This window comes from Haliaeetus leucocephalus, unplaced genomic scaffold, assembly GCF_000737465.1.
Source record: "Haliaeetus leucocephalus isolate CR32 unplaced genomic scaffold, Haliaeetus_leucocephalus-4.0 Scaffold473, whole genome shotgun sequence".
NCBI lineage: Eukaryota > Metazoa > Chordata > Aves > Accipitriformes > Accipitridae > Haliaeetus > Haliaeetus leucocephalus.
This window is the reverse complement of record NW_010972909.1, coordinates 8,142,946-8,149,026: the sequence shown is the minus strand read 5'-3', so window position 1 is coordinate 8,149,026 and position 6,081 is coordinate 8,142,946.

Genomic DNA, 6,081 nt, shown 5'->3' with positions numbered 1-6,081 from the left:
ATATACCAAGAGCATAATTATATTTTGCTTAATAAAACCAGACAAATTATTTTGTTATTAGCTGTAATGACAAAACAACCATAGTAATGAACAACACAATCGTGTATCTTCTATCACACAGAAATCTTCCAAATGAGCCAAATTAATTTGAATCATAGTACTAAAACACACTATCTATGGCGCTGCCTCTATCAGCCTGTGACAATACAAGTAGAGACAAGGATCAGCAAGCCCTCTTTTTCCCCTCAGGAACAGCAGCAGGAGTGCCCTCTCCTTCTATCTACAGCTTCAACAAACCCAGGTTCTTAATCCAAACTCTATGCTGAAATTGCGTGCTTCAGTCCCAAGTTACTCTTCTCCTTTCCTACAACCTTTGGCTTCCTACAACTTCAATGTTACAGCTGTTTGTTCGTTGAAAACCTCTTCAGGATCAGTTACTCCTGATCACAGTTTTAGCTTTTCTTTGCTGCCATAGGGACTAGAAAATTAGAAGATGTGAAAACTGAAATTCATTTCAGCCTCTAAGCCTTCAGCCTAGGCTAGCACAGCCTATGCGTCAATCCAGATGTTCCCTAGCAGTGGCTTGAATGTCACTGCCTACGCATAACATAAATCACTTCAAGTATATCTGTGTTGCACAGAGGCAAGAGCAAGGGCAGTTCCCAAATCTGCCCATACTCACCTGAGCTGCTACGCCCATCCACAAAAGTTAGTAGTGATTAGTAGTCACTTATTATTACTAGCAGTCATAACATGCACAAGCCCCCACCAGGTTGGATTGATGGCAGAAAGGGAAGTAGAAGAGATGGATCTGACGTTCAGACAGGGGTAGCAGGTTTTGATACTAAACTGCAGAAGCAGACACATTCAGATGGTGAGGACAGACAAGTCATGCAACTGGGATTTCATTTTAAGGGATACAGCGATATACAACAGAAAGATCTTGAAGAAGTGGGTGGAGAATCAATAACTCAGTAGAGACAAGAAGCCCAAGCAAACTACACTTTAATCTATCCTAGTTTGTAGTCACCTTAGCTGCTGCTCCTTCAGAACACCAGCCAGCCCCCTGTCAACAGAAGTATTCTGTTTGCCTTCTCTGGCAAGAGTCCTTTTCAGATAATTTCTCTTGACTACTGATAACTAGGCCTGGAGCGGAGGGGGCGCGGGGCGCAGTAAGGAGTGGAAGAAATGCAATGTTTTGTGCTTTTCTAACTTGCTAAGAATATTTCAAAAGGTAATGGTAAAAGGGGGGGGGGGAATCCAATTCTTCCAGCCGTCCTCCCTCCCAAGTTCCTAACCACAGTAAAAATAACTACAGAAAAGAGTATGGCTCTAATAGGAAAGTGAGATGTGATAACAAGTAACACAGAATTTGGCCCACACAAGGGAAGAGGAAGGAATCACCTGTGTTTGTGAAATAGAGAGAGATATTGATGCACATATAATTTAGAGAATAATTTTCTATCTATTTATTTAAAATAAGTGATTTGTGCCACCATATTCCCTATAAATGAAGTGCACAGTACCTTCCTCTTTCAGCCTCCTTTCTTCTTCTTCTTTCTGTAATCTCAGTTGTTCAGCTTTGCTAACTTTCTTTTTGCCACTGGACTTAATGTTTGCAATAAATTAAAAGAAAATAAATGTCAGTATTATTTTAATACATTTTGGGAGGTATTTGCTCTCTATAACTTTGCCCTTCTAATGCAATCCCTGAATTAAGATTTTAGGCTCCCTACACAGTCAATGAAGCCTCCAGAACATCAATACACATCCTGGACTCAATTTTCTTCTCATTCTCATGATGCAATATATGCTTTTACAATTAATATATTATTCTATGCTAGACATTCCTGAACACAGCCACAATATTAAAATCTCTTTTTTTAATGTAGAAATTGAATAACAGGTAGATTTGCTAAAAAAGCAGAAGTTACAACTTCAAATGTTTCAGGAAACACTGGGAGGCATATTTTAGGCAAGTCTGGTGTTTCGAAGCATCTAATTCACAAGACAACTAACAAAGAGTTCTCTTTTCTGTCATAAAATCCTAACTGCAACTCAAGACAGTTAACTATATTTTAAATTTGGGGTTCTCAGAAATTATCTTCCTTTGTCAATCCTTTGTGGTCTAGGTATACACTTTAAAAAAGTAAAAGACAAGGCAATTAACACGCAAAATCTACTGTCGTGTAACAGATTAACCAAAATAGAACACTTATTTTTGTCCTGCAATTCATAGATTCCTCACTGATGATACACATTAAAATTTGATAATTGGATCTGTGCACATGAGGCCATGTTGTCTTCAAGAGCCTTGAACAGCTAGGATTTGGAAAGCATAATTCTCTTTGGATTTGAAGATGTTTGCTAATGACCCCTCACTTTTTTCCTCACCAGCAAAAAGGAAGATTCTTGGATGGGTTTTTATTTTTTATTATCATTTTGTTTGGGTTTTGTGTTCATTTGTTTTTTGTGTTGACATAGCCTTGGGATGCTCAATCAAACGTGCAGGATCAGCACTGTCACTACAAAACAGCACTTCAAATAGACACACAGAAGGAAAATACTGATTTCCTGTTAATGCAGTAGCAAACGCAGCCTAAGGTTGCAGTCCTCACCAAGCACATAGTTACTAAGGACTAAATTATCTTTACTCAGTTTTATTCAGTGTTTACACAGGTAACACTGCCATTGTATTGCACGTATAATGCACTTGCAGTTAATGTGCCTTGACTCCACCTCGGGTTGATGGAATGATACCAGGGAGGAATACTGTTCCTGAAGGCACATGCTGCAAAGACAACACCTGAATACAATAAATTAAAAAAAAAAAAAAAGGGGGGGGGGGAGGGAAGGGGAGAAAGATGGGCCAGGAAGTAAATCGAAACAAGTTCGTGGAGCTTGTCAAAACAAGGAGGCTGATTTTGTACTGAACTGCAAAATTAATTCACAGCCAACATTATTGCTCATGATTGAGACAGATAAGGCTATTTTTTTTGTACACATGAGAAAACAAACCATGATATTCTGCATAGGCTCCAGCATGCGTAGAAAACAAAAGAGTGACAGCAGCCTAAACTAAGGTTGAAAGCGAAGGTATGGATGGATGAATGACAAAAGACGTCAAGGAAAACAAATTACTTGCATTTGGTGGTAAACAATGGTATTCTGCCACTGACACACAAATGAAAGACAATTAAATCAAATGTTTACTTTTTTAAAACATAGAAAATAGGGAATGTAAATGGTTTAGAGCACAAGGCAATGCGAAAAGAGGAGATACATCCTCTACCTAGGCATCTAACCTGGGTGTTGCACATCAGAGTGCTGAACCCCAAGTCCCCGTGCCACCACTGGTGAGAGACAAGGGCTTGCAAGGATTCAGTCAGGTAAGGTAAAACGACTAAAACGGTACAAGTTTCATCCACAGTGTCAGCAAGAGAATATAATCGGACAGTATCACAATGTAAATAAGCACTAAGGATAAAAGGTATCTGTTAGGAAGCCAATCCTCCTCTTCCGCAGAGAAATGGGTACAGAATGGTACCAAACCAGCACACTAGCATAGTGCCCATCTTGCAGAGGTGTAAAGAAGGCAATAAAGAAAGAGGTCCAACAAAGCTGACAGAGAGAGATGACAAAAGAGGACTTAAGTCCAGACAGCTGCAAAAGAACACGATGGTATTATGAAGTCTTCCCATCCACTCCACCCAAGTATTCCTAATAATTTGGTAAATATTGTTACAAGTAATCCAATTGATAGGGAACGTAGTAGAAATCATCAAGGAGAACCTTTGTCATTCATCACACAAAAAGTGTGTTACAAATACCGTTATTTCACATTTTGATTCTGACTAGTGTATTTTCAGATATAACAAACTACTTTGAAAGCTATTGACTTTATACTACTTTGCATGATAATAAATATATAAATAAATATAACTTTTAATACAAAGGTTATCATGAAGCTTGAACAAAAACAATGGTGAAAGTTCAGTGCCAACAAGAAACGTACACCCACCAGAGTTAGCGTGCATGTTATGACATTTGTTACCAAAACATTTATTTGCAACATTCTCCTAGAACAGTCAGTAAAAACCATAATTCTACTCATTAATATTTCAGGGAAGAATCAGTTCCTTCTAGTTTCAAAAAAAAAAAAAACAAACAAAAAAACAAACCACAAAAACTTTGATTACTTTTCTTCCAGTGAAAATGGCAAATCTGCTTGTTTCAAGTGTTTATAATCACTTTTTAGTCAACTTCTTTTCAAATTTTTATGACTTAACATAGTACTGACAAAATTGAGATGCACAGTCCTCCAAGGAATACATTTGAATGTGTTCTTTCTGGGGGGAGGTGTGGATAATTTAATTATCACCGAATTAAGAACAATCCACGGGATGAATTTATGCAATCCAGTTTCCCATGGACTTCTGTCTGTTGTCCCCCCTACCCATCATGTTCTGTGTCCAGCCTGTGGCTCAAAGCCAGGATGCTGGCTCTCTGCCTGAACATCTGCTGCCAGGGAAAACACACAGCAGCTGCGCTCGCCACCTTCTCTCTAGTAGTTCTGCAGGAACACGACTGAGCCTCCTTGCAAAAGGCACATAAGCTTAGTGTCCTGGAGATGCCTGTTCCTCTTTCAGATTTGACTGAGCCTAACCAACTGGCTCAGAGAAAATACAGATTAAAAAATGAAATTAAAAAAAAAGCACACACCTTTTTTTCTTTTTAAAATGCACATTTGCATACTATTAAGGTGTCACAAGACCTTTATTATGACAGATCCTCTTAAAAATATTGTTTTGTAGACATTAAGTCCAGAAGTAACTGATGCTTACTTTAATTTTAGCATTAAGTGCTTTGTAATTTTACTCATATAATTTCCAAAATAACAGAATTGTGCTGGCACGCTATCTAAATGAACACTGCAAGGGTCAAAACACTGTATATGAACTAGAGCATATTTCTGCCTACCTACCTTTTTCTTCTTTTTTGGACCCTAGAAGATCAGGGGGCAAAAAAAAAAAGGGGGGGGTGGTGGTAAGTGAGCATCAGAGAACAGGGTACCAAGTATAAAGGAATAATTAGAAGATACAACTATTCTGTAAAATTTGACGAGATTAACTATTGAAAAATTATAATGGCAATAATTTCAATATTGCAGAAAATTAGCCACTAACACAGGACTCCGGACCATCATAATTTATCAGGCTAGATTACACTTACAGTTATAGAAGTATATCTACTTATTCCCGCTGTTAAAAAAATTTACATACATCAAATATGTAATTTAGTCCAAGACATAATTTAGTCAAAAAATGTTTTGCGTGTTTTCTGAACTCATCAACTGATACTGTTTGCTATTGCTAATAACACTAAATTACATCGTGTGATGGATGACCTAGAAGAACACAGAATCACCGAGTCTTTTTTCATTCACGGGGGAACTGCACGTGAAGTGAAGCAATGTAATTAGGGGACTTCTCCAAACGACTACAGGTAATAAGAACGGATTCTGGAAAGCCAAACACCTGCGAACCCCTCGTCTGACTGACCAAACCACCACCTTTTCTGTGCAACGTCTGAATACTGCCACGGGAATTTACATAACTTCGGCGTGATTAACCACCCACGTGAGAAGATTCCCTGTGGGGTGGAGGGAGGGGAAGGGGGAGAAGACGGGCTGTGCACAGGCACGCACAGCGGTTCCCACGACAAAGTTCTCGTTCCCTCCCGGCGGGGTTTCACGCCGAGCGGCCATGGCTACAAACCACAGCACAGCAAGTTAGGCGGGGGGCTGCACAAAAGCCGACGTGCCCTTCGGGAGATTTTTTTCAGTCTTAAATCCTTTTTTTCCCCCCATACCGGTACCTCAGCAGCCGACGTGGACTGCTCCGGTCCAAGCCCTACCCTCCTCACCACCCCACCGGCGTCTCAAGGCGCCCGTTACCGCTGCTCTCGCCGTCGCCTGCAGCACCCCACAGCCCTGCGGCCCCCCCGGCGCCAGCAAACCACCCGCCGCCCGGGCCGCTGCCTCAGCTGAAGGCGCGGGGGCAGCCCCGCCGCGGACCCCAG